Raw genomic sequence first — 20,468 nt, 5'->3', positions numbered from 1 at the left:
TCTGAACCTGATGATAACATTGTGATTGTGATGTAGCAACGTGCATAAAGAATTGATTAAACATAGCTCCCTGGTAGAGGATCTTACTTTCCCTGCAGCTGTGCCTTAGAATGAATTCCCTCAATAGCTCTCACACTAAAAAGAACAACCTGCCTACAGCGTAATACACTGAATACGGACTAGTTTCCATGGTGGCAAAAAGTGGCAGCAGAGTTGCCTTCCCAGAAGCATCAGTGGGAATTCCACCCAATGGAAACGACCAGGTACTTTCCCTCAGTGGTCAACCAAGGGCAGCAAGGGCATCACTGACGGTGAATCATGTTGGATATCCTAACCGCACTCTCCCCATTGTAGCAGCATAAGCAAGGTGATCACACTTGCAGCCCAGTGCACAGACCCACAACAACAGAACAACTGCAGGCTCAATAGCCACACATACACTTATTGCAACTTGCCACTTCCCCTCCACCCCTCCCATGTTAGAGAACGTGATTCCATGTTCAGATCATCAGGCACAACAGACTCTGTGTTAGAACTCCACTTGTCATGTCCATCCTGGAAGGGCAAACACAGTCAGCAGACAGCTTGAAGGAGGTGATCCACACCAGCAAACTGTAGTCAACAAGTTGCTACATCAAGGGAGTAGACAGGGTCATCCAACAGTCATCAACTAATTTGCATGCAGAAATGGCGTCTAGTGCGTTGGAATTTAGATGGGAGACTTGAACTAATTAGCCAACTTGCCCATTTTCGTACTTAGCTGGGTTTTCTGCACTTCACCCTGCAGCTCACACAGAGACGTTTTAAGGCATGGGCAAAATGGGGAATTGCCCAGGGCCTCCACATTCAAAGGGGCTCCATGGGAAAGTAAACGTTTTCTCTCTCTAGTTCTCATCTGTCTATTTCTACATCTGAACCTCTCTTCTTCTCTTTGCCTAGCTCCACTTCTGTCTCTCTTTGCACAGTGCAATTTTGGGGCCCTCTGAAAGACGATTCAACTGTGTTTGTGCGAAACCTGCTTCAAACGTTTGCTTGGCATCATGAAGGCAACAATTTGCACAAAAATGGGTAATACGCTGTTGAGGATAGGGGGTCCCAAAATACGACTTGCCTGAGACCCCAAAAATTCTTAAGTCAACACTGAGTCCGCATTCTTAGGAAAGGTTTCCTGCCCTGCATGTGGCAGGGATGTCATTCCTTTGAATCCTTTCCCACATGCCTCTCCTACTTGGAAGGGGTGGTGCTGCAAGGTCAACCTCAATGGAACGAGTCAAACTGTCCCTGCCCAAAATGCAAATATGGTAAACATGCAGTGAAACATAGAAATGGCCCCATCCCCCATTGAAATTGGGTGTCATAGTGACATCACAAATGTTACTTATTCATGTAGTCTCTCATACAAACGAGTATGTTGTGAACCTCCCTAAAAATGCTGCACTCTGTTTAATCAGAACTTAAATTGGATATGGTACATACAAAGAAATAATTAAAAGCATGCACGGTCAAAGAGACATATACCTGGAGGAAGGTTGAATGAAAGGAAGGGATCGGAGAAAGAAATGAGGCAGGAAAGTAATAAGGTGAGGGAAGAAAATAAAGAAGGAAGACTGGAATAAAGTGAGAGAGATGGGGATGAGGGGGATGTAAGAGTTAATGGGAAGAGAGAGAGGAGATCAAATATAGTTATTGTAAAAATCCGGGGAAATGGAATAGAAACTATTAGATACGATAGAGGGTTAGGGATTGAAAAAGAAAGTTGGGAAGAAGCGATTAAAGCTGATATCCGAGATTGAAAAAGAAGATGAGGGAGATGACGAAAAGAAACACACTGAGAGATCATATCATCGGACGAGCTGAAAAAAAAACAAGAAGAAGAAAGTAAGCAAGATATACATTGCATTAGTGTGAAACCAAAAATGCTAGAGAAAATTAAAGAGCACGAAGAAGCAAAACAAAAAAATAAAATAGACTTTACAAATGCAGAGAATCAGGTTAAGTGAGAAGGAACTATGGGCCATGTATGGTAAAAATGTGTCACAAATTGTGCACAAAAGTTTTACAAACGAAAGATTACTACACAAATTAGACATACCTCATTAATATTCATGAGGTCAATTGCAAATTGTGACTCACACCAATTTTTGATGACATCACAGGGATGGTGAAGTCAGTGAACCACTATGTCTGTGACAGCATTTACAGTACTTTTCTTTTTTTTAAATCAACCTATTAGAATGTTTGTTTAAGAGTGGCACTCCCAACCAAACGTTTTTTTTCCATTCACAAACGGGAAAGGATACTCCAACCCTTCACGAATGGATTACCAACTCCTTTGAGAGGCGGTAACGTATCAATGGTTTGAAACTAAAATTGCAGTTGCAAACCATTTAAATATAGCATTATGAGCCGGACTTTGGAAGAGGTACCCTAAACAGGCGCCTTCCAAATTGCGATTTGTTATGCAATGTTCTAATCCCTATTTGCAATTCGATAACCAGTTTCCGAATCGCAAAATAGATTTAATAGTTTCTAGAACCCATTTAGCAGTCTCAAATCATCTGATTTGAAAAATCGCAGGCTTTGGGCCCAGTAAATGGCTTTGTACATCTGGCTTTAGAGTCAGGAAATTAGTGAATGGAAGTGCGAGAGAGAGAAGGAAAGAATGTGTGCCCTGGGCTGGTCACCAATTTTGAAGCTTCTAAGGAAGTCAGATAATTCAAGCCAAGTTTTTTGGTATTACTTTTGACAGGGAGGTATTTTATTGACACCAAGATACTTTAATCTTCTGTGTGTACCCTCTATTTATAAAACCGAACCTTGGCGGTACATGCGAAATGCCTCATGCCCTTATAAGTGCTATAAAGAGACCGGCTACTGACTCAGCATCCTCACTTGGCTGCACTAAAAGTGAAAAAGAAGGGCACAGTCAAAGAACCACCTCTGACTACTGTACAACGTGTAACAATGTTAAAGACAGCCGGAGGCTTCCAGTTGTTTAACCCGTTCGGTGCTGATGACGGCTCCCGGCCGTCATGAGTTACGGTGGGTGTGTGCTGATGACGGCCGGGAGCCGTCATGACCACGCCCGCGATCGGAATGTGCCGCACAGATGCAGAATTCAGGCCGCAGCCTGTGGGTTAAAGACGTGTTGTATTGATTTGGAATAACTATGGCTTCATTACATAGTAGGAGTGAGTACACAGATGACATTGGTGAGGAATAGAACTGCAGTGCTTGACTGGAGATGACGAGCCAACAAATTAACAGGTAACGCTGATCCAGGAGCAGGGCCTGAATGGGAACCAAAACCAACCCTGACAAAGTGCTCGACCTGCCCCAACCCCCCCCCCCCACCACCACCTCCCCCGGGGGTTGGGGGTGCGTCCGAGCTCTTTGCCAGGGCCGGTTTTCAGCCGATTTTGTTACAGGACCGATTTTGCAGCTATGCTGCAAAAAAGGCCCTGTAACAAAAATGGCCCCCAGGGGCCCAAAACCGTCCCCCACCCGTGCGGTGCACTGGGGGGTTGCCTGGTGCCCGCTACGGCCAGTCCAGCCCTGTCCAGGAGCCACAGCTGAGCCAAGGGCCTGGCAGGGCTCTGAGAGTCCATGCAGGAGCTGGGCCCTGAAAATAGTTGGCATCTAAATCATGCATCAAACATCATGTGTAAATATGACAGTAGGTATTTCATTAGCTTGCAGAAGCATTTTACCTTAATGCATCAGGTTATTTTTGTACAGTGTAGTCTCTGAACTCACTTACTGGAAGGAGGTCTGAAATGTGATATGTTAATGAAGAAAATGTAGGCTCTATAAAATAAAATATTTGTCTAGGATCACACAATTTGGTCACGCGAGGAAGCCAGGATTGGTCCCAGGTTTTCTAGTTTTACATTATGCATTGAACTTACTAGATGACTATCTCTTTCTCTTTTTTTTTTAACACCAACGGTTTATGTTTTTTTTTTTATTCGTGGTGTATGATTTTAGAGTGTGAGTGGCAGGCAGAAGCCAAATTAAAGTATGGCTCGTTTTGTTCTCAAGGGTGCAAAGGACCTCGAACTGAGCCACAGTCAGGCAACCGGCAAGAGACTGACTTGAGCCTTTATTGGTTTGTCCCCTTCTACGCTCAAGTGCAATGGTCTATATGTGGATCTGTCTATATCACCTATCAGCACATGTCTCTTATTGTACCAGTCTATCAAAATCTCTGTGCACCTATCTGTACCTGCCGGACTTCTCTTCTAGCAATTGCCTAGTTTTTTATTGCATTTGTAGTTATGTAGTGCTTCCTACACATGCGGAGGCGCTGAAGCGCATTTATTTGTCTGCACTAGGTAGAAAATGTACTTACTTGTTGGTACTTGACTATCACCACCTACTTTAAGCACCTGGGGCCAGATGTAGGTGTCAAAATACCGGTCGGAATCGGAAATACCGATTTTCGGCCGTTTCCAACCGGTATTTTGACATTGGTATGTAGGGGCACTGAAAACATACAGATTCGGTAATTTTACCGAATCGGTAATTTTACCAAATCGGTAAAATTACCGATCGGTAAAATTACCGAATCTGTATTTTCCTATGTAGGTAGCACTTCTAACAGTGCTACAGGGCCTTTAGAATTCATTCGTTATTTACCATGTAATACAATTGCATGGTAAATACCGAATTCTTGTGTACATGCACATGCATGTACACCTGTGCCATGTGGCACACAGACATGCCCTAAGGGCATGTATGTGTGCCGCATGGCGCACAAGCCACTTACAGGGGTGCAACAGGGTGTCACCCTGGCCTGTCCCCATTTGCAATTCGGTATTTTTACCGATTCGGTAAATACCGAATCGGTATTTGCTATTGAATCCTATGGGCTTCAAGGCCCATAGGAATCAATGGCAAATACCGATTCTGTAATTACAGAATCGGTAAATACCGAATCATACCGATTCGGTATTTTTTACTGAATGAATACCTACATCAGATTTACCGATTCATGAATACCCAATCGGTAAAATTCGTTATTTATGAAGCGGTAAATCTGATTTACCTACATCTAGCCCCTGATCCTTTGTACCTGCTTAACATCAGCCTTTGTTTAGCTATACAAGTCTGTACATGTCTGTTGGGGCAGTCTGAGTTTCTATCTGTGCATCTAGTTATTTGCTGCATTCTGTACCACTTTGCCCCTACTGCTAACTTGCTTATGTGTCATTATGCACCCATTGTTGTGCATATTAGTGTACAGCGTTAATCTGTGTGTGCTTGTGTTTGTCTAAAGCAGTATGTGCCGCTGCTTTCTAACCCTCTGTCTTTGTACTTTTTCGTCTTCCCTTTATATATTTCTCGTTTTTTTAAAATTCCGTATCAACAGCACAGCTTTGTTAATACCTGATTATGGGCCTGATTTACATTTTGGTGGCCAGGTTACTATGTCACAAAAGTGACTGATATGTCGTCCACCGTATAATAGGGGCATTATATCCTATGGCACTTGTAATACAGCAAACGGGATATCTGTCACGAAACATACATCAGGCCCTGAGTAGACATGGCAAGATGGCATTGTAGGGGTTGACTTTGAGGCATACCTGATTATTCTCATAATTATTTAAACTAGAAGTCTTATTCAGCTCATAAGATGTAGTATGCATTTTATTAAGCCGTTGCCGCTGGTGCTAAGTCTTTTCTCAGGTACTCCTAATGTTTTCCGGTATGTGGGTTGTGGCTAGCGATGAAAAGTTATCCGATGAAGACAGCAATGTGCTCAAAGTTGTGAAGTGTGGCAGTTGGACCTAGAAACCAAATCAAACTGTCAAGCCAGCAATGTACTCCCTTGAAAGACTAACAAGGGGCTAAACATGTTGGTAGGAAGGATACAGATTTATAGGAAGAAGGCCTTGGGGGAAGCAGAAGAACGGGTAGGACACAAAGTTCACAATGTGCTTGTATGACTTGATGCATGCATCTAATAAAGGGAATATCCTGGCCTCCATCTCTGTCGTGACAACAACTGAGCCCCTTTCTGAAGACTAGCATCGCAACCCATCCAGCCCTACAAGCAGGCACCTAGGCTGCAGCTGCCCAGAGGGATCTGCAAAGGAGGGCATAGTCTTTCAAAAATCCAGCACTGCACATTCACAAAGAAGTGCAAAACACTGCAACATTGCCAATGGCTGTGTTCCACTTAATCCAGTCAATTCTTTGCTGTCAGATGTCACGCCCAATTGGTCAGAAACTTCAACGTGTGGCAAATAGTGTTTCTCCGCTGCCACTCATGTCTGCTCTAGCCCTTGGTAGCAGCGGGGAAACACAGTAGCTGATATTAAGCGGCAGCATCATCCCTTTGACTCTGTTGGAAGGCCTGGGTCTTCTGGCAGCAGGGAATGTATGCCTCCCTGGGGAATACAGGCTTCATTATCAGAATGACATCCACTAAACACTCTGCAGAGCTTTACCATTATTATGGCACTAGGATAATGCTGCAAGGCTATCTAAATTATGCAGAAAAGTATTCTAAATTATGCTGCAAGAAAGGACAAATTATGTGCCGCATTTTCTCTCAGTGTTATTTTCGTTTATTCAGCTAGCCATTAATATTGTTGTAGAAATCTGTAACTTTTCCAAATTGTGTGGCAAATTAAGTGGCACAGGTTATAAATCCATAACAGTGCGGTAAAGGCTGCCATGACAGAATCCCAAAAATCCAGGGACCCTCTCAATTGTCCATTGTTTTATCACCAATTTATTAATGAAAGATAAATCTGATAATTCTAATTCTAAGTAGTGCCCACTGTTAGCTACACATTGAGGAAAACAGCTTAATTCAAGCTAATTACCCTAGAAACAATACGTAATATAACAAATATACAACAGGTTGCATGTACAATGGTCACATATTGCGATCTCATAGATCTGGTGATCTTTACAAACCTTCAGCTTAGAAATCGGTGAGCCATTGAAAGCTTGAACCAAGCAGAAGCCTGAAGCCTGGCTCAGCTCGAGATCCTGGTGGAACTTCAAGCTCATAATGATCCGAGCTATCACGTGGTTTCTATCTACCACCTTCCTTCCAACCAGGATGTGGCCTTAGGGCCGGACTGCAAACTTTGGCACTGGGGAACCAGGTTTGAGTCTTGGCGTCTTCTCAACATCCAGTGATACTGGCAAATCACTTAATCGCCTGTGCCTACAAACAATGCATATGACATTGTGTAATGTAACTAGTGTGCATGCAAAGCACTCCAATGCCTTTGAATCGAGTACAAGCTATTTAAAAACTGTAGAAAGAGGCAAAAACAAAGCCAAAACATGAGGAAAGACAAATAGATACTTATTTCCTGACTGATTTGTACCCTGGACCCAGTAAACCTGGATAAATCACAGCTAACACGCTTATATTTTGTGATCTTAGGCAAGTATTTAATTTCACCCGAACTCATTTTTCTTCATTGTCGCACACAAAAGCACTTTCAAATATGTGAGTTCAGAATACCAGTTGTACAAAAACCCATTGTGCTTGATTTATTAGATTATAATGTTGCTCTGCACCACATACAGTGTTTACATGACAATAGTCTTGCGTCTTAGTGCGCTATTGGTTTATGTTTGAAAAAAAATATTTTTAATAGTGCAGTAATATAATGTGACATATTAATGTCAAAGCATCATCTGCTAAAGAAATACACTTTTTTTTAACTCTGAAGCAACTTTACCATATTTTTTGTGATGTTTGTTGTGTGATTTACATAGCAAATATTTTCCGAGCTTGTGCCTAGGCTCTAAGATCCGGCCCAGACCCTTGGCTCGGTTCTGACTCAGCTCTCCATGTAAATTTGTTGGCTTATCCGCCTCTACTTCAGCCTCATTATTTATGGGGTCACTAGAACCTCTTAATGACAATATAGGACCATAAAACACAATTACCTGTTATGCAGTCTATAAATGATTCAGCTGCCCTTTCCATTGAACATTGAAAAGGCATACTTCCAAAATCGTGAATTCTGTCAATCACATTTAAATTTTTGTGAAATATAATTAGCTATTGAAGGGAATATTTTTCAGCCATCTTGCGAATCATGAATTGATAAAATCACAATTTTTGCACTTCGCCAATCTGTTGAGTAGTTTTGAAGATATAAGCATTTCAAAAAGGTGTCAGTTGAATTATAACCCCTTCGCTGCGGCGGCTATTCCGCCGCAGCGCTAGGGGGAGGCGGGGCCGCGTGGCGCTTCCGTACTCGTGACGGAACCGCTCCATCACGGCCCTCGGGTGAGCTGTGCATGTGACGGAACGGTTCCGTCACGGCCCCGCCCACTCTTTAGAACGTCAGCACAGGCGCGGAATTCGCGCCGCGCAGGCGCGGTGAGCGGGCCTTGACGGAACCGTTCCGTCACCAGCACAGCCCACCCGAGGCTCATGATGGAACGGTTCCGTCACGAGCATGGGAGGGGTTAAAGAATTACAACTTTTATATCGCTGCCATTTAAAATTGCAGTTTCCAGTATCATGACTTTTTTCAACCGCATTACAGTTTTTTGTCTAACGTAATGGGCTGATAAAGGGGATTTATTATTTTCATGAAAATTGTGATTTTGATAAAATCACAGTTTTTCGACTTGAGAAAAGAATTCCACAGCTATATGGGATCACCAAGAGAGAAGCCCCATCAGAAGGCAGTACTGGGGAGCACTCAAAGGAGTGTAGAATGACATAAATATATATATATATATATATATATATATATATATATATATATATATATATATATATATATATATATATATACACACACACATATATATATATGTTACCTACTGGCGATAGCCAGTAGGTATGTATAGTTAGGATTGTTTTCAATAGGGAAATTGCAACATTCTATTAGGAATAACTTTGGCGCCGGTTGAGGAATCTTCCTGAAATTTTCCTTAACTTTGCCTCGTGGCGCTCCGCTCCTTCCCTGAAAGTTTGGGGGGGATTCGTCAAGCGGGGGCCGAGATAAAAGGGGGGTCCCAAAACATGTTTTCCCCATGTTAATTTCCATAGGGCGGTTGGACTCACTCTTAGCCCGAACGGCTGAATGGTTTTCCACCAAACTTGGCAAAATTGTAGGCATTGGGCTATATATATGTTAGAGCCCAAATGTAGCCCAATGTAGCCCAATGTAGCCCAAAGATGGCCACCAGAGACAAAAAAAACAAATGTAGCCCAAATATCAGCCAGATGTAGCCCAACTATAGCCCAGTGACAGAATGTCCCAGAGTGTTCTAAAGAACAACTAGAGCGCTAACAGTCTTACTTATGCCAAAGTATGGCACACCTGAAGTCATCCTGATTGGAATAAAGTGTTAACACTTAAAACATTTAATTTGCAAAGGAACAAAATGAGGGGGTTCATTTTGCCATAGAAATTATGATTAGTGCTGAAGAAAGAAAAATTAGGGCACATTTTGAGTGACTTCTCAAATCCTCTTATATTTCATTAAAAAAATTCGGATATGCAGTCTCCCAAGATGGCCACCAGAGACAAAAGAGCCCAAATGTAGCCCAAATATCAGCCAGATGTAGCCCAACTATAGCCCAATGACAGAATGTCCCAGAGTGTTCTAAAGAACAACTAGAACACTAACAGTCTTACTTATGACAAAAGTATGGCACACCTGAAGTCATCTTGATTGGAATAAAGTGGTAACACTTAATACATTTAATTTGAAAAGGAACAAAATGAGGGGTTTCATTTTGCCATAGAAATTTTATATATATATATATTCACTGAAAAAACCATAGGTTACAGACCAGTTATAGTTAGGAATTAGCATTTAAAAAACCTTTGAAATTCACTGAAAAAAACATAGGTTTCACACCAGTGATAGTTAGCTGGAAATTTTACTCGCATAAAACCATTGAAATTCCCACGTTATAGTTAGTTGGACTCACTATAACTTGCACGTCTACAATGCACTGCTGATGACATCACATATTACATCACTCATGCATATATTTAAATATTTAAACATTACTCGCTAATATATGTATTCACTAAGATACACTTAATAAGCCAGTTAACCAATCAATTTTTTTTTTTAAAACACTGAAAATACCATAGGTTTCAGGCCTTATATAGTTAGGAATTGGCATTTAAAAAACCTTTGAAATTCACTGAAAAAACCATAGGTTTCAGGCCTTATATAGTTAGGAATTAGCATTTAAAAAACCTTTGAAATTCACTGAAAAAAACCATAGGTTTCAGGCCTTATATAGTTAGGAATCAGCATTTAAAAAACCTTCGAAATTCACTGAAAAAACCACAGGTTTCAGGCCTTATATAGTTAGGAATTAGCATTTAAAAAAACCTTTGAAATTCACTGAAAAAACCATAGGGTTCAGGAGTTATATAGTTAGGAATTCGTTTTTAAGAAAACTTTGAAATTCACTCAAAAAACTATAAGTTTTAGTGGTGTTATAGTTAGCTGGACATTTTACTCATACAAAACCAATGAAATTGCTTCTATATAGTTAGTTGTACTAACTATATTTCGCGCACCCGCAATCCACTGCTGATGATGTCACATATTAGATCATTCATGACATGGTCAGTGACATCACTGATGACATCTCAAAATATATAAAATATATATATATATATATATATATATATATATATATATATATATTAAATTGGCTGTGATAAATCTTCATTTTTATGAACACTGCGATCATGTGGTCACCATTTTATGAACAGAAAAAAGCAAACCTTAAGATTAAGCGATATGCAAAAACATTGTGATTTTTTTTGATTTAGTTTGTAATCCAACTGTTCAGGAGTTATGAATACACCATAATTATATAGATCACTCATCGTTTCGATCCCCACTTGTTGTAGTTGAGACAGCCCCACCTTCTCCTGCATAACAGATCGGGCCGGGTGGTGCTGTATTGGCAAGGCAGGCGCGTAAAGTGGCAGTTTATTTGCAAGTCTACCCATTCTCTGCCTGGCTAAATTGGTTGTACGGACCGTATTTATTTTGTTTTGCAAATGTGTGCGCGTGTGTGCGGCAGGATACAATGTAATATTATCGGGTATGCTTCGCCATCTTCAACCGCAGTGTGAGGCAGGTATATAATCGGGTGGTACCAATAGTAGGCGTACTGCGCCTGGGCACATAAGTAATACAATAGAAAGTCTGGACCTTTGCAGCCTCCATTGATATAAGGCAGTGTCAGTGTGTAAATGTCCAGGCGTGCCTCTTTGCCGGCCCATATAAGTCAAGTAACCATGGTGGAGATTCTTTTAAATATGCGGTGTAAGGGGAATGTTGGTGAAAAGATAAAGAAGTTTCGGCAATAGCAATGCGAGCTGCTAGCGTAAGTGGGAGTTTTATCCAACGTTCCACTTTGTCCTCTAGCCTACTAATGGCCGTATCATAATTGTCCCGCAGTACCACCTCCGGGTTGCGATGGAACCATATTCCCAAATATTTAACGGAGTCCGACTGCCGCTCAAGGGGGAATTCCATCGGACATGGCATGGTTAGTGGTATGATGGTCGATTTACTCGAATTAATCTGGAGTCCTGAGTGGCCTCAAAATGTAATATATTTCCTAATCAGAGGGGAGAGGGTCAAAGCCGGGTCTCGGATGTATAGCACCATGTTGTCTGCGTATAGTGATATGGTCAGGGGACGATGTGGGAATTGCAAGGCCGTGGTTTTATGGCATTACCTTATTTTACACGCCAAGGGCTCCAGCGCAATGGGGAATAGTAGAGGCGATAGTGGGCATCCCTGCCTGGTGCCCCTGGTTATATTTATAAACTCTGAGACATATTGGTTTACACGTATCCTAGCTATTGGCTGTGTGTATATGAGTCTGATCCATTGTATAAAAATAGGGGTCAATCCCATTCTCTGCAATATTGCAAATAGACAAGTCCATTCGACTGAATCGAATTCCTTTGCCGCATCCAGCAAAACAGCCGCTGCTTGCATGTCTGGGTTCAGCTGATGGGATAGACCGCATAAAGTGCAAATGTTATGTGCAGTGGACCGTTGGGGTATGAACCCTGATTGATCGGGCAGGACTATATTGGACATCAGGGTTGGAGCCTGGTTGCCAATAACTTTGCCAAAACGTTGCTGTCTGCATTGATCATTGACAGTGGTCTATAAGAGTCACACTATTTGGGATCTTTATCGGGCTTCAACAATGGTATGATCATGGCCTCCCTTAGTGTAGGTGGCAGTTTGTTTTTCATGGGTGTCACCATACATCTCCACCATGTGAGGGGCTAAAATATCAACGAATGTCTTATAAAATTTGTTGGTGAAGCCATCTGGGCCTGGTGCTTTGCCCTTAGGGAGGGATTTTATTATGCTTGTAAACTCTTCAACCGTTACCGGCTGAGCTAAATATTCTCGGTGCGAATCGGAAAGCCAGGCTATGGCCACATCTTTGAGGTAGTGCATTATGCTAGCAGCTGGAGCTAGCGTTCGTGTATTATAAAAATCTCCATAAGTATCCATAAAGGCTTTCAGTATCCCCTCTGTGTCATAATGAGAGATTGTTTGGTGATCTATAATGTTCTCACTATATGTGTGATCCACCCAGTGCAAATCTTATTGGCTAGTTTGTGTCCTGGCCTGCCACCCTCCCTGTATGTTCTGGCCACTGCTCTTTTACTAATATAGTTGAGTTCTTGATGCGCATATTCTTGGTATTCTGTGATTATGGTACGAATCTCTCCCAGTAGTGTTATGTCCTGAGTGTTTTCAAATTGTTGTTCTAACGCCTTAATTTTCTCCTCTCTCTGCTCGAGTTATGGGTGTATATCTTTAAGAATACCTGAGGTGGTACTAATACATACACCACGAATCATCACTTCAAAAGACTCCCAAAGGAGACCAATGCTGTCCACTGATTGCTGGTTAAATGTGAAATATTCCTCTATGGCTGTTCTAATTGTGGATTTATACGTGGGGTCAAGTAATGCTTTAGAGTTAAATCTCCAGATATACGGAGGTGGAGCATAATCAGGAAACTGCAGTGTAAGGGGGACTGGATTTTGGTCCAACAATGTTTTGGGTAAATGTTGTATGCCCTTAGTCCAAGAGATATTTTTCCTGTCCCTAACCAATAGTCAATACGTGACCAATTGTCATGTGATGTGGAGTGGTGCGTGGCTTCCCTGCGGGTCGGATTACGTATCCGCCAAAGCGCTGCGAGGCCTTCGGGTAGTATATGCGCTCTATAAATGCAATTTTTCATTTCATTTCATTTCCATATATCCACCATGTTGAACTCTACCATGCCCTTTATTATCGCTCTAACCACTTGTTTATGTGGTTCCTTCGTTGTGCCTTACCTATCTACTTCCTCAACAAGTGATAGATGAGATCTCCCCCCATATAAGTTCCACGTCATGTAGTTCCATAAGGGTGCGCCATATGGAGCAAAACAATTCAGGATCATCTGTATTTGGGCAATATGTGTTAATTAATGCCAGGTGATGCCCTCGTAAGTGTCCCATGAAAATTATGTACCGGCCTTGCTCCTCCGTCACGGTGCGTTCTATAACGAAATTGAGTCCCTTCCTAACTAGGAGGAGAACCCCTCGTGAGTAGGACGAATATGAGGATGCGATGACTGTTTCGGCCTATTTATTTCCAATTGAATACTTAGGAGCTTTGCTCAGGTGGGCCTCTTAGCAAAACCACGTCCACCTGATGTCAGTCTAAATAAGCAAATACTTGTCGTATTTTTGGGGGGTTATTTAATCCCCTAACATTCCATGTTATGAATCTAACCTGTGGTGATTTTAGTTGAGTGTCACGTGGAGCACTCATGTTAGTATAATGTGAGAATCGCTGGTGAATTCCTCTTATGTACACGTCGTGTGGGACCCATCAATACTACTGATTGACCAAATCTTGTGAACATTACATTATACAGTTTGATGTACTTCAGTGAGGTCAGCCCGTAAACAAACTGAAACAAACCCTTAAACCCCCCACCCACTTTGGCATCTTAATTATGCCAAAGCCATACCCATACAACCAACAGTGCTGTTGCACTAATCATTGTCGGGAACACCCTCTGGGGGGCCGCAGAGTGCTCGACTCAACATCTGGATACAAACTACAGATGTGGTCGGGATTCACATATTATGAGGTGTGCAAAATAGTTAAAAGAGAAAAAATACCAAAGGAGAAAGAAACAAACATATCAGCTGTCAATGAATGTGTTCTTGACATTTAGTTCCGTGAGGGTTGCCCATGAGAGGGAGGAACTTATGTTTGTTGGATCGTTTGCTGTGGAATGTCAGCTTTGATTGCTGTTTGTCCGGCTTACCCATGCTGACTGTATCTCTATCTCTTAATAACACTTTCTGGGGTTGTTTACCTCCGTCTATGTATATTTCTGTTATGGTGACTTGTTGTCACCCAAGTAAAGGGCAATCTCCTGCTTGGGTCACCCTTGTCCTGTGCACCTCGTGATGGCGCAGCAGTAGGCAAGTGGCGGGTTTGTAAATTGCCACTTTCTAAAAAACGAACCCTCTGTGCCCACAAGAGCAGGTTTATTATGGCACCTGTTGTTGACACCACAGAAGGGCCTCAGTGGTGTGTAGTCTCCTAATTATTTGCCCAGATGAGACGAAGGGTGTTTTGCATCTCATCTCCTCTCTACTCGTTCTTCCACTGCTTTACAATGATTACAGCCCACAGTAGAGATGGCGTTGACCGGCCTTATCATCTGTCTGTATCAGCTCGGATCTGCACATATTACCCAGCAACAACACCCACATGTGATTGATCACCGCAGAATTGCAGGAACAGGTCTTTACCTTGGCAGACACCGTTCCCCGGGAGCCGCTTCACAGCTACTGCCCCATGGAGTGTTGTTTTCCAAATCTAGAACTGGATGTAGTGGCTCCTCCTAAATTGTTGACTGTCTACATTCACAATTGCAACTCCATCCAATGTCGCCCTCTTATATATGCCGCTTCACGACTGGCCGCTTTCTGATGTCAGGAGCGGTGCAGCAGCCCTTCGCGCAGGGGTTCTGCAGGGGTGAGCAAGGCGCTCCTCTGGTCTCGCTCCAGCATCCGACCCTGTATAGTCGCTACCGCGCCGCCATTTCACGCTGCTCTCTCACCAATGCCTCTGTGTGAATTGTCGTCTCCCTCTTCTAGGAAGGGCGTAACGGCACTTTATCCAGGGGTTCTGTAGGGGCGAGCAGAATGGCCCACCAACTCCCCTCAGCGTCCAACCGTCTGCATTCACAGCCACATCGCCATTACATACTGCCATTGCAACGTAGCCGTTCCCACTGCCACCATCTTGTTTATGCACCCATAGCCAGGAGGTCTCCGCTGCCAACGTAGATTTCTCGGTCACCGCTGTGTTCTGCTTACATTCGAGGGTATTCTCTTATAGCCAGCATGTTCCGATGCATTTATGCGTGGTTCTGTCTTAGCTGGGCACATCAGAACCGGCTATTCAAACAGGATTCTGATCCCGACCGGCGGAGCGGTACTAATGTGCAGCCATTCCGCAGTGCGCCCTCTAGCGTCCCAACATTGTGATTTATTTATTAAAACAAGTTAAATAAGAGGAAATAAATGTCATAGATCTTTTTTTTTTAATTGTGCAAAAGCGTCCCACTATACACAGTAAAAGACAATGCCCAGTGGTGTGGGGACAGGGGGTTTGATTGAAGTGCTTGATCAAGGTCTGCAAACAACCAAGTGCTAGTTGGCAGCTGGCAGTAGGTTGGGCACAGTGGCAATAGGCAATTGGGCAATCCCTGTTGGGCCCGGCTGAAGCCCATGCTCATTGGGGTTGGCAGCCTTTGGCATGTCATGAGCAGTGCCTCATAAAAACCCAAATAAATAGATGGAAAAAGTCAGTAAAATCTTACTTTTGGTTAAAAAAATTCAAACCTGAAAAACCCATAAAATGTGCCTGTCCAAGTTTGCACTGCATACAAAGCATGCTATAACTCTCAACATCCACCATGTTTTGCTCTTGGTATTAAAAGTATTTTCCAAATATTAATATATTCACTGAATAAAAACAAAGGTTAAAGTGATGTTATAGTTAGGCCCTGTAGTAATATAGAAACTATTTTTTGAAACAAAAATAAACACTGAATCTCACCAGTTATAGTTTACTGAGTTAACTATAACTTTTGCCGCCCCTGCACTACTCACGACCTCACATATTACATCACTCTTGACATATTCAGTGACATCATTGATAACATCACTTACAATATCTCAATTGACATCATTGACTTTTAGGGTTTTATTAGTGTATGCAAAAATTTCAGTACATTACCTAACTATAACATCACTTTAACCATTGCATTTTTCCGTGAATTTCTTAAAAATAAAGTAAGATTTTATTATGCCACCTAACTAAAACCTAACTTTAGCCTTTTTTTTCAGTGCATTCCTTGAGTTTTTTATCATATTAACCGAACTCCAGCTTGTGGGCGGCCAACTCTCTACTGCACACAGCCTTTGGCCACTCACAGCAGGGGATTGGCTACAAAACCTGGCCTTTGGCCAGGCCCTGTGCCCAACACCCCGACACCCTGGAGGGAATATGGCTCATTGCAACGCGAGTCAACACAACGCATGTCATAACAACGCGGTTGTTACAAAGACTGCGTTGTTTCCACGCAAAGCCATTACTACCCAAGTCATTACATCGACTTGCAGTATATGGCGTGCTGACATTAGAAATTTATAATTTACTATTCCAACTCCAGCCTATGTAACAGTAGGGAAGATGTTGGAATAGTAAACTATACTATTTCTAATGTTAGCACGCCATCTACTGCAAGTCGATGTAATGATTTGCTTAGTAATGGCAGTTCGTGGTAACAACGCTGTCGTTGTAACAACCACTTTGTAAGGGTATCACGATGTGATGCCCATGTTGTAGTGGCTGTTTCCCCCTTGGAGGTGGCCAATACCCCACGTTCGGGTAACCCCCCCCACACAAACACCTACAACACAATTTGATCCTACGGTACTCCTGTGGGACACCAGGAGAGGGCCATGGGGGTCCCCTTGGACTTGCATGGGACTTCACAGGAGGCCTTGCTGGGTCCCATGAGAGTACTATGTGTCAAGGCCTAAAACATATTTTCACTTTTATTTTTATTTTGGAAAGTTTTAGGAAGATTCATCAAATGAAGCCAAAGTTATAGCAAAACAAAAAACACTCTTACTACGGAAACTCTGGGGCATATTTATGAGTGGCTTGTGCCATCGGAGCAGCACAAACCTCTTAACCATACCTGTGAGGCAGCGCAAAGCCACTTTATGTGGCTTTGCATGGCCTCATAGACATGAGCGACCCTTGACCTTAGGGTAGGTCGCTCCCCTTGCCGCTGCAGCGCCACCTGTGACCTTCTGTAGCCGAGAGTCTGCCTGCTGGAGCGAGTGTCTGCCCCCTTTTGCATTCTGTATCCCGTATGACTGTCTCCTGATTGAGTGACTGCCCCCCTTTGCATTCTGTATCCCGCGTGACTGTCTCCTATTTTGAGTGTCTACCCCCTCTTGTTTGCCTTCTGTACCCCGGCTTGACTCGTTTAGGGCCTGTGCCCATTCCCCCTGTGCCTCGTTTTGTGCTTTTCTCGCCTCTCTCTTGCTTTTCCCGTTATTTCGCGCCGTTCCTTTCACAGCGCCCTGCGCTTGTGGTTCTCCCGCCGCGGTTTCCCTCCCAGCCCCGCCCCCCCACTCCTCATTGGTTCCTACCCTCCCGCCACCCGCCTCCCAGCTGACCCTCCTCCCCGGCTACCCTTAAATGGCGGCCGCTGCGCGACCGCGCCGAAGGCGCGCCTAAGGCAAGCCCGTCTGCGCCTGGCCCGCGCCCAGCACCAGGACCCCTGGTCCCCACCGATACAAGACCACCCGACAGACCTACGACGCCGCCACCCTCAACGCACTCAATGCCGGCCGGAACCCCGCCTGCTACCGAGCCACCCCAAAACGCACCCATGGAGCCTTCACCTGCAAAGCCTGCAAGTTCACCTGCCTCCGAACCTGCACCACACCTGCAAAGCCGAGCACCAACAACAAACACCTCAAGTGCATCCTGCTTAACTGCTAATGCGGATTAGGCGATATGGGGTTTGAATCGGTCACTCTACAGGGCAATTTTGCAAAAATAGTGTCTGATAGAAACGCTCGACCCCCTTAAGAGGTACCGCCAACCTCCCCACAACCCAGTTAAATTGAAAAAAACAAGGAAGGAGCGTAATGATCACATGTATACAAAACCAAATATAAGCAACAACAAATCACAATGAATTATATTCCATAGAGACGTCTTCTCAGTATTTTCAGTAATTTCTTTAATTCTTTTCGACAGATTTTCATAATTCACAATGTACTTTCAACAGCCGACGCGTTTCGTCCCAAGATGGGACGTACTCCTCAGGGCTTTACAAATTCTAGTGTACCACAGTATATTGTGTAACTGTTCAGAAATATTTCGTTGGTTCAGTTTTCAGACGGCGACCCAAAATCTGTAATCATGTATAATTTAATAGCATGTGTTCCTCATAAATCGTTCTTCACGGAATTACAAGTTGTGTACCCGTGCTCGTCAATGTCATAGTTGGAAGTTTGGATTATGAAAGTTGTTTAGTGAACAGATGATGGTTTCTTTGGATGATTTCCAAGGATCATATACTACATGACATAAAGCCCTGAGGACGTCCCATCTTGGGACGAAACGCGTCGGCTGTTGAAAGTACATTGTGGATTATGAAAATCTGTCGAAAAGAATTAAAGAAATTACTGAAAATACTGAGAAGACGTCTCTATGGAATATAATTCATTGTGATTTGTTGTTGCTTATATTTGGTTTTGTATACATGTGATCATTACGCTCCTTCCTTTTTTCAATGCATCCTGCTTAACACCCGCTCCGTCCACAGACACGCCGTGGAACTCTGGAACCTCCAAGACACTACTTCACCAGACGTCGCCTTCCTCACAGAAACCTGGATGAATGCCTCCTCAGCCCCCGACATCGCCATAGCTATCCCGGACGGATACAAGATCACCCGGAGGGACCGCGTCAACCAGACCGGAGGAGTCATCGCCATCGTACACAAGAACACCATCCGCATCACGACCAACTCCGACGACACCCTCACCGCCGCCGAACACCTCCACTTCCAGATACCCACCGACCCCAAGACGACCCTCAGAGGCACCCTCATCTACAGCCCCCCGGGACCACGCACACGATTCAGCGAAGACATCGCAGACTTCATCAGCCCGCTCGCCCTCCCCTCCACTGACTACATCCTCCTAGGGGACTTCAACTACCACCTGGAGAACAACAACGACACCAACACCACCACCCTGCTGGACAACCTCGCCAACCTCAGACTCAAGCAACTGGTGAACACCCCCACCCACTACGCCGACCACACGCTCGACCCCGTCGTCTCTACCAGCAAGCATATCTCCTTCAGCCACTCCACCGGACTGCATTGGACGGATCACAGCTGCGTCCACTTCAGCTTCAGAAAATCCACGACCCACCACCACCCGCAACAGGTGCCCCGCAGGAGCTGGAGCAAGATCACCGCCAACCAGCTCACCACCTCCCTCAGCCAGAACCCTCCAACCAGCACAACGGACCCCAACGAAGCAGCCAACAACCTCACACAATGGATCACCATCTGCGCAGACAACCTCGCACCACTGAAGACCCCTCCCAGCAGACCCGGCAGCAAAAAAGCCTCCTGGTTCACCGACGAACTCAAGAACTCCAAGAAGAACTGCCGTACCTTCGAAAAAAGCCTGGAGCAACAATCAGACCACAGACAACATGACTGCCCTCAAGCACGCCACCCGCAAACACCACCAGCTGATCCGCACCACCAAGAAGACAGCATTCCAGGAACGACTGGACAACAACGCCCACAACAGCAAGGAACTCTTCAGCATCGTCAAAGAGCTCTCCAACCCCAGTGCCGGAAACAACGACATCAACCCCTCGCAGGACCTCTGCGACTCACTCGCCTCGTTCTTTCACAGCAGGATCGCCGACATACACAACAGCTTCGGCGCACAGACCACGCACCCAACCACCGAACCAACGCCCCCCACCACCACCCTCTGCGCCTGGACACCGGTCAGCACCGAAAACACCCCCCGCACGATGAACACCATCCACTCCGGATCACCAACCGACTCCTGCCCCCACCACGTCTTCAACAAGGCCGACTCCATCATCGCACCCCAAATCCGGGACATCATCAACGCCTCCTTCAACACCGCCACCTTCCCGGAGAGCTGGAAACACGCCGAGCTCAGCGCACTCCTGAAGAAACCAACGGCTGACCCCACCGACCTCAAGAACTACCGCCCCAAGGGCGGAGCCAGACCGGCGACCAAGATGGTCGCCCGGGCTCCCGGCTCCGTCGACCTTCTTCCCCTACT

Source organism: Lissotriton helveticus, chromosome 1_2, assembly GCF_964261635.1.
Source record: "Lissotriton helveticus chromosome 1_2, aLisHel1.1, whole genome shotgun sequence".
Taxonomy (NCBI): Eukaryota; Metazoa; Chordata; class Amphibia; order Caudata; family Salamandridae; genus Lissotriton; species Lissotriton helveticus.
The sequence above is the reverse complement of the archived record's forward strand: the minus strand, read 5'-3'. Positions refer to the sequence as shown.